Source organism: Scyliorhinus torazame, chromosome 2 (genome assembly GCF_047496885.1).
Source record: "Scyliorhinus torazame isolate Kashiwa2021f chromosome 2, sScyTor2.1, whole genome shotgun sequence".
NCBI lineage: Eukaryota > Metazoa > Chordata > Chondrichthyes > Carcharhiniformes > Scyliorhinidae > Scyliorhinus > Scyliorhinus torazame.
In genome coordinates, this window is record NC_092708.1 from 210,817,037 (window position 1) to 210,843,160 (window position 26,124).

The 26,124-nt window shown below is 50.5% G+C and overlaps 2 long non-coding RNA genes across 2 annotated transcripts in view; one reads left to right on the plus strand and one right to left on the minus strand.

Moving 5' to 3' along the window:
- The window catches only part of LOC140407840 (uncharacterized), a 187,733-nt gene that overhangs the window by 19,724 nt on the left and 141,885 nt on the right, over positions 1–26,124 (plus strand). The window lies entirely within an intron of this gene.
- LOC140407839 (uncharacterized) lies at positions 7,344–24,152 on the minus strand. The gene is made up of 3 exons (XR_011939833.1): positions 23,755–24,152; positions 23,400–23,499; positions 7,344–9,155 (listed from the first exon to the last, which is right to left on the minus strand). It is a non-coding gene; the product is annotated as an uncharacterized lncRNA (long non-coding RNA).

Here is a 26,124-nt window from a genome sequence, read left to right on the forward strand (position 1 = left end):
TGTTGGGGTGTACGAAGCTCTCCGTGCTCCCAGAGTCAAGTAGGCAGGATGTCTCATGGCCGTTGATGAAAACGGTCGTCGTAGCAGTTGAGAGTGTTCGAGGTCGAGATTGATCCAGAGTCACCGAGGCCAATCGCAGTAGTTGGGAATTCTGTTCAGGCAGTGTGTGGTCGGCCGAGCTGGGGTCCTGGGGGCCCATCCAAGATGGCATCTCCCATAGGTCGCACATGGCCGGGGGTGCACAAAATGTCAGCGCCCATCCCTCAAGTGGAACAAGATGGCGGCGCCCGGGGTCCACACGTGAGCCTGCGATATGGGGGTGGCGGCGACCGCTGGCCTCACGGGGCCCGTGGAAAAGTTTGTGGCGGTGGTCCGGAGTTGCCGCTGGAGACCGCGGCCACCGCTTGGGCCTGATATACCCCCACGAAATGGCCCTTTTTGCCGCATCCCCTTCAGGTGGATGCGCGGGACGGGCAGCGTTGGCGGGGGTGTTTGGCCTGCCCGCAAAAGTAGCAGCAGGGCCCCTCAGGGTTGGCAGGCCACCTTGCAGCACAGGCATGCGGGGGAACGGGGGAAGTCTCTGGGTCGGCCGCTGTGGCGTTCCACGCTGCCTAGGGGGCTGCCGCACGGTCGGGAACGTAGGCGCAGGCATTCCTGGAGGCCACATCCAGGGAGCCTGCAAGGGCCCATGCCTCCCTAAGACCCAGTATAAAACTGCCACTTCGCAGCCCAGCTCTACATCCTATATCTCTTTGCAGCCGACAACAGCCGTCCTCACTATCCACAACTCCACCAATCTTTGTATCGTCTGCAAATTTACTGACCCACCCTTCAACTCCCTCATCCAAGTCATTAATGAAAATCACAAACAGCAGAGGACCCAGAACTGATCCCTGCGGTACGCCACTGGTAACTGGGATCCAGGCTGAATATTTTCCATCCACCACCACTCTCTGACTTCTATCGGTTAGCCAGTTCGTTATCAAACTGGCCAAAGTTTCCACTATCCCATGCCTCCTTACTTTCTGCATAAGCCTACCATGGGGAACCTTATCAAATGCCGTACTAAAATCCATGTACACTACATCCACTGCTTTACTTTCATCCACGTACTTGGTCACCTCCTCAAATAATTCATTAAGACTTGTGAGGCAAGACCTACCCCTCACAAATCCGTGCTGACTATCCCTAATCAAGCAGTGTCTTTCCAGATGCTCAGAAATCCTATCCCTCGGTACCTTTTCCATTACTTTGCCTACCACTGATGTAAGACTAACTGGCCTGTAATTCCCAGGGTTATCCCTAGTCCTTTTTTGAACAGGGGCACGACATTCACTGCTCTCCAATCCCCTGGTACCACCCCTGTTGACAGTGAGGAAGAAAAGATCATTGCCAACGGCTCTGCAATTTCATCTCTTGCTTCCCATAGAATCCTTGGATATATCCCGTCAGGCCCGGGGGACATGTCTATCCTCAAGTTTTTCAAAATGTCCAACACATCTTCCTTCCTAACAAGTATCTCAGACCCAGGGTGTCTTTCTCTAACAGGCGCTGGCAGATTTGAGATGAAAACATACGTGCCACGAAAGCGTCCCGGACTAAGAGTTCCGTGTGCTCGCTCGCCCAAATTTGCGGCCAGCCGCAGCTCCTGCCCAGCACCAGGAGTGCGCAGTAGAATTCCTCCAACGATTCCCCAGGGGTTTGCCATCTTGTTGCAAGCAGGTGCCGGGCGTAGACCTGGTTTACCGGACGAATATAGTGTCCTTTTAGCAGCTCGATTGCTGCATCAAAGTCTTCTGCTTCCTCGATGAGGGTGTAGATCTCCGGGCTCACCCTTGAGTGCAGGACGTGCAGTTTCTGCCCTCCCATGGGTGTGTTTTCTGCCGTCTCGGGGCAACCTTTAAAACACGCCAGCCAGTGTTTAAAGATTGCCGCTGAGTTCGCCGCGTGGGAGCTAAGTTGCAGACACTCCGGCTTGATTCGAAGCTCCATACTTCCTTCTTAAAATCTAGCTTATTAAATTGATGCACGATCAATGACCACTAAAACAAGGTTGTAGTACAACTGAAGGCTTTAATAATCTAGCTGTTTCCCCCAGCAGCTCAGGTACAGAATGAGGGCTGCTGGGATGGCACGGGTTCTTATACCCCGCCTATCAGGGCGGAGCTATTATGCACTCTAGCCAATGGTAAGCATATAGATTCTACCAATGGTACTTTAGCCTCTCAGGTACCGTAATACTTATAATACCACAGACGCCTTCCTGCGATTCGCCGCCAGATTCGTACTGGTTGACGCGGCGCCGGTCGGGGGCCATTGAAAGAGGTCCTCGCGGCGATTCTCTGCCGACAACTGGCCGAGTTTCCGCTGGCGTGGTTCACTCATGGTTCCACCCGGCGGCCACTCGGAGTGGCGGCTGCGGACCCAGTCGGCTGTGTGCGTTCGCCATGATTCGCGGGGCCGCCGCCGCAGGTGGCCGCCGAGCACCTGCGTGGTCCCGCGGCCGGAGGTGCAGGGCCCCGTATCAGCAGCCAGATCTGTGAGGAATACTCCGGGGCCCTGCCAGACCCCTTCAAAACGGAGAATCACTCTGGACTTTCACCACGAAAGTCAAGAGTGATTCGCGCCCGTTTTCCCGCGGGAGTGGGGACATAGCCCCATTATCAGAGAATTCCGTCTGTATCTCCAGCAAAGGTTCCCCGTCAGGCCTGCATGTTGTTACCTATGGTATCGTTCAACGGTTTTCCTTGTTACCCTTCTGTTCGGATACCGGACCAGATGTCAACTTTTCTAAGGGTCCCAGATGATTGTTTTGATTTGTAAAACTGTGAGGAAAGCATACTTCACTCCAGGAGTGATTAATCTGACCAATAGATATCTTTTATGTTAAAACAAAATTTAATTTAAACACAGAAATAACCACATTAATATTAAAGAAATACTTTACAATTATCAGTTTAACAGTTGTTAAATAAAAGGAATAACTTGAGCTTACTATCTACACCTTTGGTGCGGGCACAAAAATAAATCAGAAAGATTAAAAGAATGCTGGTTGTATCTCAAAGGATTGAATATTCCTCATGGCTCATTTAAAAGTTCATATCAAAGCTCAAAAACCTAGGACTTGGCTCCTCAGTCTGCAACTGGATTCTCGACTTTCTGACCCATGGACCACAATCAGTAAGAATAAACAACAACATCTCCTCCACGATAGTCTTCAATACCAGCGCCCCGCAGGGCTGCATACTTAGCCCCCTACTATTCTCCCTATACACACACGACTGTGTGAAAAAATTTGGCTCCAAATCCATCTACAAGTTTGCTGATGACACGACCATAGTGGGTCAGATCTCATAGAATTTACAGTGCAGAAGGAGGCCATTCAGCCCATCGAGTCTGCACCTGCTCTTGGAAAGAGCACCCGACCCAAGGTCAACACCTCCACCCTATCCCCATAACCCAGTAACCCCACCCAACACTAAGGGCAATTTTGGACACTAAGGGCAATTTATCATGGCCAATCCACATCTTTGGACTGTGGGAGGAAACCGGAGCACCCGGAGGAAACCCACGCACACACGGGGAGGATGTGCAGACTCTGTACAGACAGTGGCCCAGCAGGAATTGAATCTGGAGCTGTGAAGCAATTGTGCTATCCGCAATGCTATCGTGCTCGAACAACAATGAGTCAGATTACATGAGGGAGATAGAGAACCTAGTGGTGTGGTGTAACTACAACAATCTCTCCCTCAATGTCAGCAAAACTAAAGAGCAGAGAGATCTTGGGGTCTATGTTCATAGATCTTTGAAAGTTGCCACTCAAGTGGATAGAGCTGTGAAGAAGGCCTATGGTGTGCTAGAGTTCATTAGAAGAGGGATTGAATTTAAGAGCCGTGACGTGATGATGCAGCTGTACAAAACCTTGGTAAGGCCACATTTGGAGTACTGTGTGCAGTTCTGGTCGCCTCATTTTAGGAAGGATGTGGAAGCTTTGGAAAAGGTGCAAAGGAGATTTACCAGGATGTTGCCTGGAATGGAGAGTAGGTCTTACGAGGAAAGGTTGAGGGTGGTAGGCTTTTTCTCATTAGAACGGAGAAGGATGAGGGGCGACTTGATAGAGGTTTATAAGATGATCAGGGGAATCGATAGAGTTGACAGAGACTTTTCCCCCGGGGTGGAACAAACCATTACAAGGGGACATAAATTCAAGGTGAATGGTGGAAGGTATAGGGGGGATGTCAGAGGTAGGCTCTTTACCCAGAGAGTAGTGGGGGCATGGAATGCACTGCCTGTGGAAGTAATTGAGTCGGAAACATTAGAGACCTTCAAGCGGCTAATGGATAGGTACATGGACGACGGTAGAATGATGGGGTGTAGATTAATTTGTTCTTAATCTAGGACAAAAGTTCGGCACAACATTGTGGGCCGAAGGGCCTGTTCTGTGCTGTATTTTTCTAAGTTCTATGTCTCTGGGGTCGCGGTTGCGGATGAGGTGATGGCCGGGTCCATGTGTCGGGGTCCGCACGGTCTGCACAAAAGTGATTGGATGATGCCTGGAGAGGGCGTGATTCAGATCGGTATAGCGAGTCGGATGATTTGAGGTCAGCTTGCCGCACGGCGGGAAACCCATTTTAGCCCTCTCCTGCGATGCACCCGGTGCAATGGAATTGCAGGCAGGCACAGCACAGTGCGAAAACCGCCCCTTTCTGCATTAAACTATGGACACTGTACCTCAGGAAACATTATGTGCCTTGAAAGTTAGAAGCTGCAGATTCACCAAAATAAAAGGGATAATTAGGGAGACAGGGTGCATAGATCATACTTGTATTGGATTTAAGTGACAGTCTAATTAAGATGATTAAAGGATTCAATCTGGGTAGACAGAGAAACTATTCCCTCTGGTGGAGGGAACTGGAACAAAAGCACATAATCTTAAAATTAAGCTTGGAGTGATAGTAGGAATTACCTTTTGATGCAAAAGTTGATATTTGGAATTTGATATAAGATATAAGGCGAGATTCTCCGTTCCTGAGACTAAGTATTGTTGCCGGGGCAGGATTCATGGAGTTCCGTGACAGCAAAACTGATGCCGCACCTGGACTGAATCAGCGACCGTTAGGGGGCAAGCACGACGCCACGTGGAACACAATCAATTCCAATGAGAAATGGTGCCGGATTCGCCGGTTCGTGATTGACACTCAGGAGGCTGACGAGCTGCAGCTGCATATACACACTTCAGTCCCCACACACACCATCCCAGCCAACAAGGTGGCAGCGAGGAGAGTGGCCCCGAGATTCACCGACGCCGAGCTGGAGATCCTCCTGGACACAGTGGGGGAGAGGCAGTTGCCCCTGTACCCTGGCCCGGGAAGGAGGCTGCCAGCCACTGCCATTAACCGTGCCTGGGTGCAGGTGGCAGAGGTGGTCAATGCCACCAGCAACATTGTCCGGACCAGCAGGGCAGGAAAAAAACTGCACAACCTCCTCAGGGCGGCCAGAGTGAGTAGGCAGCATGGTGCCCTCAGCACTTACCCTGTCCCACACACCCGTAACTGCCCCCCCAACCCGAAGGGCGGCCGAACCACCGCTCTGTAGCACATGCCGGCACCCCACCAGCTACCCACCCCCTGGGTTGCATGCGTCGTCGGACTGTCTAATATTGTAATTTTCTGTTCCCCCCCCCCGCTCAGATCACGTAGAAGGCCACCTAAAACCACCGGGAAAAGATTGACTGAGCAGAGGACCCTGGGTTGGCAGCCCAGAGGGACGTCGCCGAGGTGGAGATCAGCTGCGGGAGAGGAAGTGAGACCCCGATGAGCTGCAGTTCCCCTTTACACGTGTGCCAACCCCCCCCCCGACACCACCCCACACCACCCTCACCCACACCCTCACCATCACCCTCGCACAACCCTCACCCTCATTGCCACCACCCCCATGCCCCCAACCCCCACCCCCACGGCCCGCGGTCTAATAATGCATCTTGTTTTATGTCTTGCAGGGCCTGCTGGTGATGGGGCGGGTATATCTGGTGTTCCCCGCCCCCAGCCAGTGCCACAGCCGAGCCCCCCCCCCTCCCCCATGTGCCGAGCTTCGATGAGGAGAGCAGCAAGGATGGCAGCCCTCAACAAGCGACTTAAGACACCCCAGAGCTCGAGTCCGAGACTGATTTCCCATCACAGCTGTCTCCACCACCCTCCACCATCCCAGAGACACTCACCTCAGTTGGCATTTAGTGAAGATGCTCCTGAAACAATCTCTGGTGCTCACCACACAGCTGATCCGGTACAGCAGGTGGAGGGAGGAGCATCCAAGGGGGTGGACGGTCAGAGGAACTAGTTGCTGTCCAGACGGGTTTCGGGCTTCTGGAACAGACTTGTGGAGGCTCCACAGATTGTGGAGATGCAGTCTCAGAGCCAGGGACTACATGAGGGGTTGTCGGTGAGCATCCAGCACCTGCAGGTGCAGTTGGAGTCCAACCACGTGCAGGAGCAGGAGGTGGTGCCAAGCATGCGCCCCGGCCCAGGCCACCACTGCACGGGTGGCGTCCGCAGTAGTGTCCTTGGGGGGAGGCAAGGGTTTTGGCTATGGATCAGCATGCCCAAGGCCTGGGTCATTCTGTGCAGGCACTGGCTGAGGCCCAGGACAGAGTTGCCGACTCACAGGCAGCCACGTCTCAGAGCCACCCAGAAATCGCAGCGGCGCGCCTCAGCATTGCCCAGTCACAGCGGGCCATGGCTGAGAACATCGGTGGCATTGCCCAGGCGTTGGCCGACATGGCACACCCACAGAGCGAGCTGGCCCAGTCCCAGTGGGAGATGGCGCAGCCACTGGCTGACGTGACACAGGCCCAGAAGTTGCTGCACACTCAAAGGGTAATGTGGCGCAGTCCCAGATGGAGGTGGTTCACTCCCTGTGCTCATGGTCGTGAGAATGCTGACCTTGCCCAAGATGAGAGCGGGCCTCCAGGACTGGCAATGCCAGGTGGCATGGGAGCCTCAGGGGATAGCTTCGCTCACATCCTCATTCCATGGAGTAGCCCGGGGGATGATCGGGTACACCGGGGGGAGGAGGAGGTGATGGGCCCATGCTGGTGACTCCCACAGGGGAGGTGCCAGAACACTGCAGCACCTCGGACTTCCCACCCCTCCTGTCGCTGGCGCATCACATGGGCAGCGGGCAGAACAGGGCGGCACCTGGGACACCTAACCAGCAGCCGGTCTCCCTGTGACATTATAAAAATGTACGGCATGTGAAGAGATCATGTTATGTTAAGCCCATCCACTAGAGGGAGTTAAGGGACAGTATTATAAATTGGACTGGCTCTTAAGCTTAAGAGAGGAGACTAGACTGGAACTTGATGTTATGTTGTAGGTGTAACATAAGCGGCTTCCTTGTGGTGCACTTGACAAAGGAAGGTTCAGACTTGGAGATAACTTCAACACGTTTATTAAACTATTTACACTTCTATTACTCGGGTTCGACACTACTGCTAATCCTACAGTAGCTACCCAGACTGACTAACCAGCTGCTGCAATCCACATGGTGAGTGTAATATTGAATCAACCCTGTGTCTGTACTCACTGACTGTCTCCACTGGAAAGAGGCAGATCATGTGTGTGGTGTCCTTTATATATGGGTTGGTGTAATGCCCCCCTGTGGTCGTGTCACCTCCTTGTCTATCATGAATGTCTATTGGTGGGTGATGGAGGGAGAGGGGGCGGCATGGAAGAGGTTGGAGATGGCGTCCTGCAAAGGAACGAGCCTGGGGGCGCTGGTGACGGCACCGCTGCCGCTCTCGCCGACAAGGTACACCACAAGTCCGGTGGTGGCGGCAACGCTAAAGATCTGGGGCCAGTGGAGACGGCACAGAGGTGCAATGGGAGCCTCGGTGTGGTCCCCGATCAGGGGTAACCATCAGTTTGTCCCAGGGAGGTTGGACGGGGGGTTTCAGAGCTGGTATCGGGCAGGGATTAGAAGAATGGGGGAACCTGTTCATTGATGGGACGTTTGCGAGCCTAGGGGCACTGGAGGAGAAGTTTGGGTTACCCCCGGGAAATGCTTTCAGGTACATGCAAGTGAGGGCGTTTGTGAAGTGACAGGTGATGGAATTCCCGTTGCTCCCGGCACAGGAGATTCAAGATAGGGTGATTTGGGGTGTATGGGTCGGAGAGGGCAAGGTGTCGGCGATATACCAGGAGATGAAAGAAGAGGGGGAGGCTTTGGTAGAAGAGCTGAAGGGTAAATGGGAGGAGGAGTTGCGGGAGGAGATTGAGGAGGGCTATGGGCTGGTGCCCTAAGTAGGGTTAATTCCTCTTCTTCGTGTGCCAGGCTTAGCCTGATACAATTTAAGGTGGTTCATAGAGCGCATATGACGGGGGCGAGGCTGAGTAGGTTCTTTGGGGTGGAGGACAGATGTGGGAGGTGCTCAGGAAGTCCGGCAAACCATGTCCATATGTTTTGGTCATGCCCAGCACTGGAGGGGTTCTGGAGGGGAGTGGCGGGAGCAATATCTCAGGTGGTGAAAGTCCGGGTCAAGCCAAACTGGGGGCTAGCAATATTTGGAGTAGTGGACGAGCCGGGAGTGCAGGTATGTCTGTCTCTGTAAAACAGAGCACACAGCAGTCTCTCACTTCCCTCTGAGAGGTAAGTCTAGCATTAAGCTCGTCCAGCTTGTTTTCGATCGCTTGGACGTTTGCCAGTATGCTGTGGAGAGGTGACTTGAAACTGCGTTGTTGTAGTCTCATCTGCAGACTGCCGTGTTTCCCTCGCTTCCACAATCGACGGCTGCTTCTGGATGTTCCCGAGACCTGAAGTCTGACCTTGTGGACGGTAAGTGGTTGCATTTGGCGGGGTCTGGGGCACTGGTTTCGATTTCAGGCTCGCGCCTGGTGGGATCCCGGGCATGTTTGTGGTTCCGCCGGGCCCCGGGGTTCCGCAAGGACGGGTCTACCTTTCGGTGCTTTCAGTCCCCACTTGGGGTCTCCGCCATTTTGGGGGCGTTAGTCCTGGTTTGGGTTGCTGGCAGGGTCTTCCTGGGTCAGATTGGTCAAGCCTCATCAGCCTCCAGGTCGAGGCCAGCGTCGGGTTGCTGGAGGAGTCCTGCCGGTTTGGGACGGGTCAGGTGGGCAACCCACGGAATCGGAGGATCTTCAGACCTGCAAGGGAACATGAAACAGAAAGGTTAGAGATAGTATTAGTATTAGAATTAAATTTTTAAGGTTAGTACGGCTTTAAGAGATGTAGGAAGAGGCTCTGTGTGAGAGAACTCGCAGCGAGTCGCCACGCCCCAGCGCCATCTTGGGTGATGGGATTGCAACCTGTGCAATCTGTACCCCAACTGGTGTTGAAAACAAATCAATTGGCAGTGAATCCCACAAAATGACTTCCTCTCGAAGAATGTGCTTAGCTGCCATTTGTCACCACCAGCCTCAAAACATGGGACAGACTAGGAGTACAGTGAAATGCTCCAGAAACCATATCACATTTCAGAGACACAGCACATCGATATTCCAGTTTGCTGCACACCATTTTTAAATGACAGTTTAAATATTCCGCTGACAGTGTGGAACAGTACTTTTCTAGCTGTTTAAACAATGGTGGTTCCTAAATTATATCAGTAGTCGAACAATAATTGGTAATAAATCAAATTCACGCTTGAGTACAACGTTGATTAATGCCGCAGTGCAATGTCTCTCCCAGAGATTTCCTTGTTCTAGATAGAACATAGAACATAGAATAGTACAGCACTGAACAGGCCCTTCGGCCCTCGATGTCGTGCCGAGCATTGTCCGAAACCAAGATCAAGCTATCCCACTCCCTGTCATTCTGATGTGCTCCATGTGCCTACCCAATAACCGCTTGAAAGTTCCTAAAGTGTCCGACTCCATTATCACAACAGGCAGTCCATTCCACACCCTAACCACTCTCTGAGGGAAGAACCTACCTCGGACATCCCTCCTATATCTCCCACCCTGAACCTTATAGTTATGCCCCCTTGTAACAGCTACATCCACCCGAGGAAATAGTCTCTGAACGTCCACTCTATCTATCCCCCTCATCATCTTATAAACCTCTATTAAGTCGCCTCCCATCCTCCTCCGCTCCAAAGAGAAAAGCTCTAGCTCCCTCAACCTTTCCTCATAAGACCTATCCTGCAAACCAGGCAGCATCCTGGTAAATCTCCTTTGCACCCTTCCCAATGCTTCCACATCCTTCCAAAAGTGAGGTGACCAAAACTACACACAATACTCCAAATGTGGTCTCACCAGGGTCATGTACAGTTGCAGCATAACCCCGCGGCTCTTAAACTCAAGCCCCCTGTTAATAAACGCTAACACACTATAGGCCTTCTTCACGGCTCTATCCGCTTGAGTGGCAACTTTCAGAGATCTGTGGACATGAACCCCAAGATCTCTCTGTTCCTCCACATTCCTCAGAACCCTGCCGTTGACCCTGTAATCTGCATTCAAATTTTTTCTACCAAAATGAATCACCTCGCACTTAACAGGGTTAAGCTCCATCTGCCATTTTTCGGCCCAGCTCTGCATCCTATCAATGTCTCTTTGCAGCCTACAACAGCCCTCCACCTCATCCACTACTCCACCAATCTTGGTGTCATCAGCAAATATACTGACCCACCCTTCAGCCCCCTCCTCCAAGTCATTGATAAAAATCACAAATAGCAGAGGACCCAGCACTGATCCCTGTGGTACACCGCTGGTAACTGGTCTCCAGTCTGAAAATTTTCCATCCACCACCCTCTGTCTTCTATGTGATAGCCAGTTACTTATCCAATGGCCAAATATCCCTCTATCCCACCCCTCCTTACTTTCTTCATAAGCCGACCATGGGGAACCTTATCAAACGCCTTACTAAAATCCATGTATACGACATAAACTGCTCTATCTTCATCTGCACACTTAATTACCTCCTCAAAGAATTCAATCAAATTTGTGAGGCAAGACTTACCCTTCATGAATCCGTGTTGACTATCCCGGATTAAGCTGCATCTTTCCAAATGGTCATAAATCCTATCCTTCAGGACCTTTTCCATTAACTTACCGTCCTCCGAAGTAAGACTAACCGGCCTATAATTACCAGGGTCATTCCTATTCCCTTTCTTGAACAGAGGAACAACATTCGCCACTCTCCAGTCCTCTGGCACTATCCCCATGGACAATGAGGACCCAAAGATCAAAGCCAAAGGCTCTGCAATCTCATCCCTTGCCTCCCAAAGAATCCTTGGATATATCCCATCTGGCCCAGGGGACTTGTCGACCTTAAGGTTTTTCAAAATTCTAATATATCCTTCCTCAGAACATCTACCTCCTCCAGCCTACCCGCCTGTATCACACTCTCATCCTCAAAAACATGGCCCCTCTCCTTGGTGTACACTGAAGAAAAGTATTCATTCAACGCCTCTCCTATTTCTTCTGACTCCATGCACAAGTTCCCACTACTGTCCTTGACCGACCCTAACCTCACCCTGGTCATTCTTTTATTTCTCACATAAGAGTAAAATGCCTTGGGGTTTTCCTTGATCCGACCCGCCAAGGACTTCTCATGCCCCCTCCGAGCTCTCCTAAGCCCTTTTTTTTAGCTCATTCTTTGCTACCTTGTAACTCTCAAATGACCCAACTGAACCTTGTTTTCTCATCCTTACATACGCTTCCTTTTTCCTCTTGACAAGACATTCAACCTCTTTTGTGAACCATGATTCCCTCACACAGACATTTCCTCCCTGCCTGACAGGGACATACCTATCAAGGACACGCAGTATTTGTTCCTTGAACAAGCTCCATTTTTCATTTGTGCCTTTTCCTGACAGTTTCTGTTCCCATCTTATGCTCCCTAATTCTTGCCTGATCGCATCATAATTACCCCTCCCCCAATTATAAACCTTGCCCTGCCGTATGGCCCTATCCCTCTCCATTGCAATAGTGAAAGACACTGAATTGTGGTCACTATTCCAAAGTGCTCTCCCACAAACAAATCTAACATTTGGCCCGGTTCATTACCCAGTACCAAATCCAATGTGGCCCCCCCTCTTGTCGGCCTATCCACATATTGTGTCAGGAAACCCTCCTGCACACACTGTACAAAAACTGCCCCATCCAAACTGTTCGACCTATAGAGGTTCCAATCAATATTTGGAAAGCTAAAGTCACCCATGACAAGTACCCTGAGACCTCCACACCTATCCATAATCTGTTTTGCAATTTCTTCCTCCACATCTCTATTACTATTTGGGGGCCTATAGAAACTCTTAACAACATGACCGCTCCTTTCTTATTTCTAACTTCGGCCCATATTTCCTCAGTAGGCAGATCCCCTTCGAACTTCCTTGCTGCAGCCGTTAAACTATCCTTGATTGAACCTGACTTAAGGAAAATGTAACTGGTCTGATTAGTAAGTTTGCAGACGACACAAAGGTTGGTGGAATTGCGGATAGCGATGAGGACTGTCTGAGGATACAGCAGGATTTAGATTGTCTGGAGACTTGGACGGAGAGATGGCAGATGGAGTTTAATCCGGACAAATGTGAGGTAATGCATTTTGGAAGGGCTAATGCAGGTAGGGAATATACAGTGAATGGTAGAACCCTCAAGAGTATTGAAAGTCAAAGAGATCTAGGAGTACAGGTCCACAGGTCATTGAAAGGGGCAACACAGGTGGAGAAGGTAGTCAAGAAGGCATACGGCATGCTTGCCTTCATTGGCCGGGGCATTGAGTATAAGAATTGGCAAGTCATGTTGCAGCTGTATAGAACCTTAGTTAGGCCACACTTGGAGTATAGTGTTCAATTCTGGTCGCCACACTACCAGAAGGATGTGGAGGCTTTAGAGAGGGTGCAGAAGAGATTTATCAGAATGTTGCCTGGTATGGAGGGCATAAGCTATGAGGAGCGATTGAATAAACTCGGTTTGTTCTCACTGGAACGAAGGAGGTTGAGGGGCGACCTGATAGAGGTATACAAAATTATGAGGGGCATAGACAGAGTGGATAGTCAGAGGCTTTTCCCCAGGGTAGAGGGGTCAATTACTAGGGGGCATAGGTTTAAGGTGAGAGGGGCAAGGTTTAGAGTAGATGTACGAGGCAAGTTTTTTACGCAGAGGGTAGTGGGTGCCTGGAACTCGCTACCGGAGGAGGTAGTGGAAGCAGGGACGATAGGGACATTTAAGGGGCATCTTGACAAATATATGAATAGGATGGGAATAGAAGGATACGGACCCAGGAAGTGTAGAAGATTGTAGTTTAGTCGGGCAGTATGGTCGGCACGGGCTTGGAGGGCCGAAGGGTCTGTTCCTGTGCTGTACATTTCTTTGTCTTTGGCCTCTAATAAAGGTGAATTCTAGCAGCAGAGGGAACAACTGTGAAGAGATCTATCAAGGCCATTGAAGAAGCGGGGACGAGGCTTCCGGTGGCGGCCATGGAGGAGTAGGTCGCGCATTCGGCAGCTCCCGTCTGGAACTTACTCTCAGACCTTTTTCAGGAGTTTTCACAGACTTTTTGGGGTAGATTGGTGAAGCGAACACTGCCAAAAGGATTCCCTCTCGAGACTTCCGGTTGCGGCTATGCGGAGCTAAGTCACACATTCGGCGGCTCCCGCAAAAATGGACTTTTGGGCTCTTTTCAGGGCCCCCAAGGGCACTTTTTCGACGTTTCCCGGTGTGGGAAGGAGTTAATAAAAGCTCCCTGTCAGTATATGGCTTTAACTAGGAGCGGGGCGACAAAAAAGGTGGTGGCGGAACAGAAGAAGGCAGGGAAGAAGGACAAAATGGCGGCAGGCGGAGACCAGGCAGCGTGGAGGCAGTGGGCGGAGGAGCAACAGGAGGATGCCTCAGAGAGATTAAAACGGACCTGCTACAGCCGATGAAGGCTTCTATTGATAAGCTGCTGGAGACACAGACGGCCCAGGGGGTGGCGATCCGAGAGGCTCGACAAAAGATCTCTGACAATGAGGACGAGATCTTAGGCCTGGCGGTAAAGGTGGAGGCGCACAAGGCGCTCCACAAGAAATGGCAGGAGCGGTTCGAGGAGATGGAGAATCGGTCGAGGCGGAAGAATCTGCGGATTCTGGGGCTCCCCGAGGGGCTGGAGGGGCCGGACGTGGGGGCCTATGTGGTCACCATGTTGAACTCGCTGATGGGAGCGGGGTCCTTCCAGGGGCCCCTGGAGCTGGAAGGGGCCCATAGAGTGTTGGCGAGGAGGCCCAAGGCTAACGAGCCTCCGCGGGCGGTGCTGGTGCGGTTCCATTGGTTCGTCGATCGGGAGTGTGTGCCACGGTGGGCCAAGAAGGAGAGGAGCAGCAGGTGGGAGAACGCGGAGGTTCGGATATATCAGGATTGGAGTGCGGAGGTGGCGAAGAGGAGGGCCGGGTACAATCGAGCAAAGGCGGTGCTGCACAGGAATGGGGTGAAGTTTGGCATGTTGCAGCCGGCGCGACTGTGGGTTACCTACAAGGACCGGCACCATTATGTTGAGTCTCCGGAGGAGGCGTGGGCCTTTGTTCAGGCCGAGAAGCTGGACACAGACTGAGGGTCGGGATGGGCGATTGGGGACTGCGGTGGATATGTTATGCCTTTGCATGGTTTTGGGTTTCTTTTTCTCTGTGTTTTTCTCTTTCGTGTTGGGGAGGGTGGATGGGGTGGGTTGGGCACTGTTTTGGTTGGTGGCGGGACCTGGTAGGTGGAGAGCGCGTTTTTTTTCCCCATGCCGAAGACTGGGGGGGCGGGGAAGCGAGAATTGTTTCCCGCGCTTAGAACGGAGGGGGAGAGCCTGTCGATGGGGAGCGGGAGAGGAGGGTGTGTCACCCAATGGGAGGAGTCGAAGAGGAGGCGGGAGTGGCCGGTGTCAGCAGGAGTCAGCTGACTTGCGGAAGTGCAATGGGGGGAGTAAACCAGCTAGGCTGGGTCCTAGCCGGTGGCGGGGGGGGTGGGGGAGAATCGAGTTGCTGCTGCTAAGGTCAAGGAGGAGCTGGAGCGAGTGGGGTGGTTGAGATGGGGGTATGCCGCTGTGGGGAACGGGCCGGGTGTGGGGTATGGGCGCGTGGCTGGCCGAGGAGGGGTCATGGCTAGTCAGCGGGGGAGGAGGGGCGGGTAGCCCCCTGATCCGGCTGATAACCTGGAATGTAAGGGGACTGAATGGGCCGGTTAAGCGGGCCCACGTGTTCGCGCACCTGAAGGGGCTTAAGGCGGATGTGGTTATGCTCCAGGAGACACACCTGAAGGTGGCAGACCAGGTAAGACTGAGGAAAGGGTGGGTAGGTCAGGTGTTTCACTCGGGGCTAGATGCCAAAAATCGAGGGGTGGCGATCTTGGTGGGAAAGAAGATGTCATTCGAGGCGTCAAGCACTGTGGCAGATAATGGCGGTAGTAACATAATGGGAAGTGGTAAGTTGCAGGGAGAGAGGGTGGTACTGGTCAATGTGTATGCTCCGAACTGGAACGATGCAGGTTTTATGCGGCGTATGTTGGGTCGGATCCCAGACTTGGAAGTGGGGGGCCTGATAATGGGGGGAGACTTTAACACGGTGTTGGATCCGGCACTGGATCGCTCCAGGTCTAGGACGGGTAGGAAGCCGGCGGCGGCGAGAGTGTTGAGGGGATTTATGGACCAAATGGGAGGGGTGGACCCTTGGAGATTTGCAAGGCCGGGGGCTAGGGAATTTTCATTCTTCCCACATGTCCATAAGACTTATTCCCGAATCGACTTTTTCATTTTGAGTAGGGCGCTGATAGCGAGAGTAGAGGATACCGAGTATTCGGCAATAGCCATTTCGGACCACGCCCCGCATTGGGTGGACTTGGAGATGGGGGAGAAGAGGGACCAGCGCCCGCTGTGGCGCTTGGAAGTGGGGCTGTTGGCGGACGAGGAGGTGAGCGAGCGGTTCCGAGGAAGTATAGAGAGGTACTTGGAGACCAACGACAACGGGGAGGTCCGAGTGGGGATGGTATGGGAGGCACTGAAGGCGGTGGTGAGGGGAGGGCTGATCTCCATTAGGGCCCACAAGGAGCGGAGGGAGAGGGAGAGGCTGGTGGGGGAGATGGTGAGGGTAGACAGCAGGTATGCGGAAGAACCTGAGGAAGGATTGTTTCGGAAGAGGTGCAGCCTCCAGGCCGATTCGACCTGGTGACCACCAGGAAGGCGGAGGTGCAGTGGAGGAAGGCCCAGGGGGCTGTCTACGAGTATGGGGAAAAGGCAAGCCGGATGCTGGCGCATCAGCTTCGGAAGCGGGACGCAGCTATGGAGATCGGGGGAGTTAAGGACAGGGGAGGGAGCGTGGTGCAGAGTGGGGTTGGCATCAATGGGGTCTTCATGGACTTCTACGAGGCATTGTACCGATCCGAGCCCCCACGGGAGGAGGGAGGGATGGGCCGTTTCCTGGACCAATTGAGGTTTCCAAAGGTGGAAAAGGGACTGGTGGCGGGACTGGGGGCCCCGATTGGGCTGGAGGAGCTGATCAAAGGGATAGGAAGCATGCAGGCGGGGAAGGCACCGGGGCCGGATGGATTCCCGGTTGAATTCTATAAAAAATATATGGACCTGTTGGGCCCGCTGTTAGTTAGGACCTTTAATGAGGCAAGGGAGGGGGGTGGGGGGGTCTTTACCCCCGACGATGTCCCGGGCACTGATCTCCTTGATCCTGAAGCGGGACAAGGATCCCCTGCAATGTGGGTCTTACAGACCGATTTCCTTGCTAAATGTAGATGCCAAGGTGCTGGCGAAGGTCTTAGCCACGAGGATTGAGGATTGTGTGCCGCAGATCATCCATGAAGACCAGACGGGGTTTGTGAAGGGGAGACAGTTGAACGCGAATGTGCGGAGGCTTTTGAACGTTATCATGATGCCGACGAGGGAGGGGGAGGCGGAGATAGTGGTGGCGATGGACGCTGAGAAAGCCTTCGATAGGGTAGAGTGGGGGTACCTGTGGGAGGTGCTGAAGAGGAACGGGTTTGGGGAGGGGTTTGTCAGGTGGGTTAGGCTGTTGCATGAGGTCCCGATGGTGAGTGTGGCCACAAATAGGAGGAGGTCTGAGTACTTTCGGTTGCACGGAGGGACGAGACAGGGGTGTCCCCTGTCCCCCCTGCTCTTTGCACTGGCGATTGAATCCCTGGCTATGGCACTGAGAGAGTCGAGGAACTGGAGGGGGTTGGTGCGGGGTGGGAGGAGCATAGGGTGTCGCTTTATGCGGACGACCTGCTGCTGTATGTGGCGGACCCGGTGGGAGGAATGCCAGAGGTAATGAGGATCCTGAGGGAATTCGGGGACTTTTCGGGGTACAAGCTCAATATGGGGAAGAGCGAGCTGTTCGTGGTTCAGCTAGGGGACCAGGAGAGGGGGATTGGCGAGCTCCCACTAAAAAGGGCGGAGAGGAGCTTCAGATATTTGGGGGTCCAGGTGTCCAGGAGCTGGGGGGCCCTGCATAGGCTTATCTTTACAAGGCTGGTGGAGCAAATGGAGGAGGAGTTCAAGAGGTGGGACATGTTGCCGCTGTCCTTGGTGGGTAGGGTGCAGTCAATCAAAATGATGGTGCTCCCAAGGTTTTTGTTCCTGTTCCAGTGCCTCTCCGTGTTTATCCCGAAGGCTTTTTTCAGGCGGGTTAACAGGAGTATAATGGGGTTTGTGTGGGCGCGAGGGACTCCGAGGATGAGAAAGGTGTTCCTGGAGCGGAGTAGAGAGGGGGGGGGCTGGCGCTGCCCAACCTCTGTGGGTACTACTGGGCCGCCAATGCGACGATGGTGCGCAAGTGGGTGATGGAGGGGGAGGGGGCTGCATGGAAGAGGCCGGAGACGGCGTCCTGTGTGGGTACGAGTCTGGGGGCGCTGGCAACGGCGCCGCTGCCGCTCCCTCCAAGGAGGTATACCACGAGCCCGGTGGTGGTGGCGGCCCTCAAAATTTGGGGGAAGTGGAGGCGGCATAGGGGGGAAGTTGGGGCCTCGGCGTGGACCCCATTACGGGGGAACCACCGGTTCGCCCCAGGAAGAACAGGTGGAGGGTTTTCGGGGTGGCACAGGGCAGGGATACGAAAGTTGGGGGACCTGTTTGTGGACGGGAAGTTCGCGAGCTTGGGTGAGCTGGAGGAGAAGTACGGGTTCCCCCCGGGGAACACCTTCAGGTACTTACAGGTAAGGGCGTTTGCCAGGCGGCAGGTGGTGGAATTCCCACGGCTACTGCCACACACAGTACAGGACAGGGTGCTCTCGGGGGGGTGGGTGGGAGTGGGGAAGATCTCGGAAACTTACCAGGTGATGTAGGAGGAGGAGGAGGCCTCAGTGGTGGAGTTGAAAGGTAAATGGGAGGAGGAGTTGGGAGAGGAAATCGAAGACGGGACGTGGGCAGATGCCCTAGGGAGGGTGAATTCTTCCTCTTCGTGCGCGAGGCTCAGCCTCATACAGGTTAAGGTGCTGCACAGGGCACACATGACCAGGACAAGGATGAGCCGGTTCTTTGGGGGTGAGGACAGGTGTGTTAGGTGCTCAGGGAGCCCAGCAAATCACACCCATATGTTCTGGGCATGCCCAGCGCTGGAGGAATTTTGGAAGGGCGTAGCGAGGACGATGTCGAGGGTGGTAGGATCCAGGGTCAGACCGGGCTGGGGGCTCGCAATATTTGGGGTGGCAGAGGAGCCGGGAGTGCAGGAGGCGAAAGAGACCGGAATTCTGGCCTTTGCGTCCCTGGTAGCCCGGCGAAGGATTCTCCTTCAGTGGAAAGATACGAGGCCGCCAAGCGTGGAATCCTGGATCAGCGATATGGCAGGGTTCATTAAACGGAGAATCCAGCCCATGATTTCTTTCCTCTACGGAATGGGATAATGTTCTCTTTTGATGTTGAGGTTCAGATCTTTGGGGTCCATACTGATTAGGTCTTTATTTCCCTTCTTAAAGCAGACCATAGAAGTCACCGAATCTGCTGGTTTTTCAATCCGTTTGATTACTCCCAAAGCTGACATTCTTTTTTGCTCATTCTTCAATCTGTCTCTCAATGGAGCTGGTACACATCTTGGTGTACATGTGACTGATTGCACATTCTCTTTTAACTGGATTGTCAAAGCCTTGAAATATCCCAGGATATTCTCTCAGTATGGAATCTATTGATGCATTTTGCCTGGTTACAGCACAGTCTGCACTGTAAACTCGTTTAACTAGCTCAAGTGTTTTACATGCTTCCACTCCCAGTAGAGATTCACATTCAGCCTCTACAATGTATGAACTTTGTTCTTTACATTTACGTCAAGCTTGCACGCGCCTAGCTAGTAAATTCATTTCCATTGCAGTTTTTCCGTAATACTGCTTTATTTAACAATTGTGGTTTAATTCTCAGCTCTTTCAAATCTGAAAAACTGATAAGATTGGCCCTTGCACCCATGTCGAGTTTGAAGTTAATTAATGTTTCACCGATCATCAATGGAACTGTCCAGTCGTCTTTTGGAGGATTTGCATTTGTTTCACTGTTGCTGCAAATCGGGGCAGCACGGTAGCATTGTGGAAAGCACAATTGCTTCACAGCTCCAGGGTCCCTGGTTCGATTCCGGCTTGGGTCACTGGCTGTGCGGAGTCTGCTCATCCTCCCCGTGTCTTCGTGGGTTTCCTACGGGTGCTCCGGTTTCCTCCCACAGTCCAAAGATGTGCAGGTTAGGTGTATTGGCTATGATAAATTGCCCTTAGTGTCCAAAATTGCCCTTAGTGGGTGGGGTTACTGGGTTATGGGGATAGGGTGGAGGTGTTGACCTTGGGTAGGGTGCTCTTTCCAAGAGCCGGTGCAGACTCGATGGGCTGAATGGCCTCCTTCTGCACTGTAAATTCTATGATAATCTATGAAATCATCATTAAAGCTTTGACTTCTTGCATGCCTTGACTATCCTTGTCCTCATTGGAAATCATGTCTACGAAGAACGTGTCCCCGTGGCTTACTTCATCAACCATGTTGATTGATTTTGTTTGTTCTGCCTTTTTATTGGTAAAGCATTGTTTAGCAAAATGATTTTTTCCTTTGCATTTTGAGCAATCTACCAAATACCGGACATTGCCATGGTAAATTGTCTATTGTCGCATCGGTTGGATAAAATGGAGGTTTCGGTCGGTAGCTTAAAATGGCTGCTGGTGCTGGGACCACGGTTTGCACTCGGGTGCGTCACAACACTAAAGGCGTTGGTTGTCTCTTTGATCTTCGTGCCAAAGTGCTTGAGAATCAGAGTGCTAATCTGCTGTGCAGCTAGTTAGCTGGCATGACAAAGTTTAATAGCATCATCAAGCTGAAGTTCATTTTCTCTTAACAGCCTCTCACATACCTTGTCATGACAAATTCCGAACACGATTTGATCATCGATGCTTGTAAGGTATCAAAATTGCATGACTGAGCCTTCAACTGCAAATCGGTCAGAAAACTATCAAACGATTCACTTGCCTTCTGGGTGCGCGTGAGGAAAATCTCGCGCTCGACCGTCTCATTTCTTTTAAGTGTGCAATGCTGGTCGAATTGCTATACAACTATATCAGGTGGCTGTGCAACCCGTATCAATGATAGGCTCTGTGACCCCTGTCTTTTTCTCCCAGTGTGGTCTGCTGTGTGTGTCCTGACTGGATGAGCCGTGTGTTATCCCAACAGCAGGGTGGCACCTGGTTGTGCGGTGGAGAGGGTCACCGTGTGCCACCAATCACCTCCATGTTCCGAGACTTGTGCATGGGCAGATCCTACAGATGGGAGTGAGTGAGCGATATGTGCGGTTTCTGGAAGCTTAACTGCTGTGTGATGTGGGTCCTGGGTGTGACACATAAGTTATGCCAACCTGACCAGGGGCAGAATGGTTGGGAGCAGGCACAGTGGATAGGCAGGGCTTGAAGACAGTTTGTAGTCCAGAGGGGTGGGCTAGTTGATGGTGTCAGTGGTGAGGCCTCTGCCCTGAGAAGGGCAGTCTGCCTTAGGCCATGGTGCATGTATCCTTTGTTTGCGGTGAGCTCTGCTATTCCCCTGCTTCCCCTGCAGTGGGGCAGTGCTTCTGATGAGTGCACTAAGTCATGTTATTCACCCTGGGGTAACACGGACTGCAACTGGATGCAGTTAGGCTGGAAAGCAGACACCAAACTTAGACGTTGATTCAATATGATTTATTGAACTTCTGTAACTAGGCACACAGCTGGCTGTGGGTTGAAGGCCAGAGGTTCTCTGAACATTTACAGGACACAGTGAGCAGTCAGCAGAGTGAGAAACCAGGGGCCTGTAAGTATCATCAAAGGGGTGCGTTCAAAACAAATACTTCAGCAATTACGGTCTAAGCCAGGCCACTCCGATCCCGAGAGGGACATCCTGAGTCCACGGAGTTGGCACCGAGTCATTCCCCACTATTTCCCTCAGCCCAAGGCAGCCACATCCCCAGAAAGCCCGACAATTTTCGAGTATTTCTAAACGTTTTGCTCTCTTCTTGTTTCCCCCTCAACAGCCTTGGCGCCCAGGCCCCACTTATAAAGACTTGTACTAATTTGCGCTCATGTGACTTCCGCCTAAGCGGGGCAGGGCATTGCAGAAGGGCAGAGTATACTATGACCAACCCACTAATGACATTGAAATCCATGCAAATGATTGTTTTGAATGGGCCCACTGGCATGGGGCACAACCTTTGATTTCGTCGCCAGCGATGGACTGTGGGAAGTGGAGAATTCAGCTTCTGCTAAATGTTTGTACTCTGACCAGCTCTCCAACTCTCAGATCTGGCAACGATTTGGCAGCTTTATCAAAGTGAAATGTGGCTTGTCAACCATTCTTCTTTCTCGTTCTGGCTTCAGTAGTTTTTTTTAGCAGTTGGAGGAGGGCGCAAAGTTTTTGAAGAAAAACACCTTTGACCACAAGGCAATGAAGCAGTGGTCAGCACGTAATGTCCTCGAGGCCCTCAGGGAAAAGGAGACCGTGGAGGACATTGGATGGATCCCTGAGCAGACTGCCAGAATCATCTGGCAGAACGCCTCATCACCAGAACTTTCAAACAAGCTCCAAGACCTAGCTTGGCTGGTGGTGAGAATGGCCCTCCCTGTCAGATTCTTCATGCACACCCGAAGGCTCTGCGGCAATGCACGCTGCCCTCGGAGTGGCTGTGGGGGAAATGAGACGGTCACACACCTCCTTGTGGAATGTGCCTTTGCAAAGAAGGTCTGGAGAGAGATGCAGTGGTATTTGTCAAGGTTCATCCCGAACAGATCTGTGACACAGGACTCTGTGCTCTACGGACTGTTTCCAGGGGGACACACCGAGACAAATATCAACTGCTGCTGGAAGGTCATCAACTCGGTGAAAGACGCTCTTTGGTCTGCCCGAAACTTGCTGATCTTCCAGTGCAAAGAATTGTCCTCGACCGAGTGTTGCAGACTGGCACATTCCAATGTCCAGGATTACGTGCTGAGGGACGCACTCAAACTTGGGGCAGCTGCCGCCAAGGCGCAATGGGGAAAGACCACTGTGTAAGGTTTTTCCCAGCAAATGTACGCCGAGGGGCGGGTAACAGTGTAAACCCCCCTCGGTCTGGGCCACCAACACTCAAATGTATAAAAATAAACATGACAATGTAAATATTTAAGAAGGAATTGAAACGTAAAGAGTGATATGTGTATAATATTATCAAAATTGAATGGAAGAAAGTCAAGGCAATGTGTAACTCTGCCGGAAATGTACAGTCAAGACAATTCGAAATGTTCTGTAATGCTCATGATAAATTTTATGAATAAAGTATATTTTTTTGAATAAAAAAAAAATTTGTTGCTGGACCAGACTATTTTCCATACCTTCAGTAGCTGTGTTTCTCCACTATAAGATTGCTTTGGATACATCCATGCTGGATCAGGTTGATTTTTTGATGATCCCTTTGGTAATTTTCACCACTACCCCAGCGTTTCCATTTAACTGGGGTAGTGAAGAAGTGATGTGCAGTTTTGACTTTGCCAATCATACAGAAAGTGTCTGCTTTTCTATTCTTATGACCAAAGTAAATAACCACACACTTCTCCATGTTATACTCCACCTTCTATCTTGTTGCCCACTCACTTAATCTGTCTGTATGTCTTTTTGTCTTTCTTGCAACCTATATTTTCACTTGTCTTTGTATCATTAACAAACTTGTATATGCTATTCCCTGTGTTTTTGTCTAAGCCATGAATGTAGATTTTAAAAAGCTGAGGCCGTAGTACTGATACTTGCAGTCCTCCATTTTTCACAGCCTGCCAACTTGGGAATGCCCCGTTAATGCCTGATCTTTGCTTCCTGTCCATTAACCAACCTTCTATCCATGCTAATATCGTACCAACAACTCAATTAGCACTTATCTTGCCTATTAACCTTTTGTGTGGCACATTATCAAACTTTTTTTTCTTTCTTGCGTTGTGGGCATTGCTGGCAAAGCCATGATTTGTTACCTTGAGAAGGTGGTGGTCAGCCATCTTCTTGAACTGTTGCAGGCCCTCTGGTGCAGGTACATCCACAGTGTTGCTGGAAAGAGAGAGCCAGCATTTGGCCCTGCAAAAGTGAAGGAACGGTGATATAATTCCAAGTCAAAATGGCGAGTAGCTTGAAGGGTGAAGTTAAAAACTCACCATTATTCTTAGAATTCCCCCTATACCAAAAAAAGGGTCGATATTCTAAATGGTGATCAGGGATTCTCACTCCCCGACTCCGAAACAAGCTTCAGTGGATGCGATTCAGGTCAAACTATATTTTCAAGTTATCCCCCGGTATAACCCATACCTTCACCGAAGAATTTTACCTACTTACCCCTCAGTAGCATTGATATCCTGGGTCCTGCATTGCTAAGTAAGTAAAGTAGGCTAATAACCACTGTTTCAGGTTAAAATTTTAAAGTTATTTTATTATTATATATTTTCTTTTAAAAGCTGCAATTACTGTCTTTACAGGAAGGTAAAAAGATCTTGCTTCTGGATCCTTCTGGTTGGTTGAAGGGACCTTCAGGCCCAACTTGACAATCAATCTTCTTTTTAAAATCTGGTCTTCTTTAGATGTATTCGCTGATGAGCTCGGTTGCTGTGTCCTATCTTTCCCATGTACCGAGCTATGAGAGCTGGCTCTCCTGGCTGTCCCCTTTCTTCGGGTTTTTATATATTTCTCAGTTATCTAGTTTTTATGACCTTATTGCTAAGTAACTCTTGATTCTCTTTGATTGTAAAAAGCATCTTTGGTCTAAACATTCATTTTGACATAACCTCATCTCATAGATCTGATTACATTGTTTTCTTTTGTGGTGTTCAAAATGCTTTGGTTTCAAGAGGTGTTATTTTTAATTCCTGTCATTTCTATAGTTTTATTTTCCAATTGTGTCCTCAGCTCAATTTTGACTTTGATTTTGGCTTTGAATTATGTTTCTCCTAGACTGAGAGCCTCCAGTTTTCTTTAATTTACCTGGTATTAGCAAATTTTCACACTTCGAATTATCACAAAATTCAACTGAACTCATCCATTCTTTTCCAGATCCTTACTAAGTTAGTTACTTTCAATGAAGGTGTGAGCCATTGTTTTTGGCTTCATTCAAAATCCTGTTTGTCTTGTTTGCTCAGCCTGCTTGTCCAAGGATATCTGCATTTTACAATCCTTCCCTGGCAGCTGCTGTTAACCCTTTGTGGGATCTTTCCCTACATTCTCTCATGTTTCTCTTGGACCAGATATTGCCAGACTTCCATGTTTCAAATGACACATTTTTCCAGATTATCAATTACACCCCACCTTGACACTTGAAACATAACTATATCATTTGGTCAATTAATGCTGCTAACGGGTTTTAATTCACTGTCTTCGCACCAATTGGGTCATGTGTTTTAATTGTGATACAATTTCTTTTGCTCCAGACACCATGCTTCTCTAACTCAACTGTATGTTTACCCAAATTCTGAACAATCTTGTCTTTACATTTCACAGCTTCACTGATTATTTTCCCTGCAGTCTTAATTGGTAGCTTCACCCACACTTCCTCTCCTACTTGATAATTTCCAGATTCACTTGGGTCCCCTTGTCCCTGGGAGACAGAGGTTCTGAGATTACTATTAAGATCAAATACTATTCTCTCAATGTCTTCATCATTCTGATTCTTTATTATCCAATCCTTTACTTTTCTTACAGACCTCTCAGCCATTCCATTACTCTCTGGTGCATATTTCACGGCCCAATTGATTGCTATTCCTCTGTCAGCACAAAAGTTAATAACGGTATTATTTCTAAAGTGCGACGCATTGTCCATCCGGATCGATTCTGGCCTACCTCTTGAGGTCATCATTTCTGCCAATACCTTTTTGGTAGTGGCTCCATTTGCTTTGCTGGTTGCTCTGAGATCAATTTCTCCCGTGCAGGTATCAGTTTTGACTAAAAAGTGCAAAATACCTTTGCTGCTTCTAGGAAAAAGCGGTCCTGCATAATCTAATGACCATTCTTGCATTGTTTTTTCAGTTTTTTTGCTCCCATATGTTTTATTCCCTCTCTGTCCTCCACAGGCCATACATCTTTCACATTTTCTCCTGACTGCCGTTAAGTGTTGTCTCCATTAGGCTATTTTAATTCCAAACTTTTTCAGCTCCCTTGCGACTACAACATGACCACCATGCCCTGTGGCTTCATGTATTTGCTTAATTACCATTTGAAGGTCAGCCGCTGTGTTCCCAAGAGTCCCCAAGATTATCGTTCTAAGTCTGGCTAATTCATCCACTTCCTGATTCCCCTTACACAGCTCGCCAGTTCCTTTTGTGTGTGCTTTTTGATGAATTGTCTGGATTTCCATATCAGCTAAAATTTTATCTGTCTCTTCCCACTGTTCTTTCTGTTCCAGTAGTTTATTTCTACCGTTCGTCCAACCGTTTACTTTCCAAAACTTCAATTCTTTCTCCAATCCTTGCTGCACAAAAAAGCTATCGGTGACAACGGTTACTTCCTGCAGCTTTCTCTGCTGACACTCCTTTAACCCTTGCAATACTCCCTCTACCTCGGCTGTCTGAGCTGACCCAATGATTATTCCCTGTTCCTCCACTACTTTCTTTCCTGAATTCTTTTAAATGAATGCCCATCTGGCTTGTTCTTCATCCTCCTTGACTTTACTACCATCAGTATATAATACCCAAGCATTTACCAACTCCGTTTTACTAG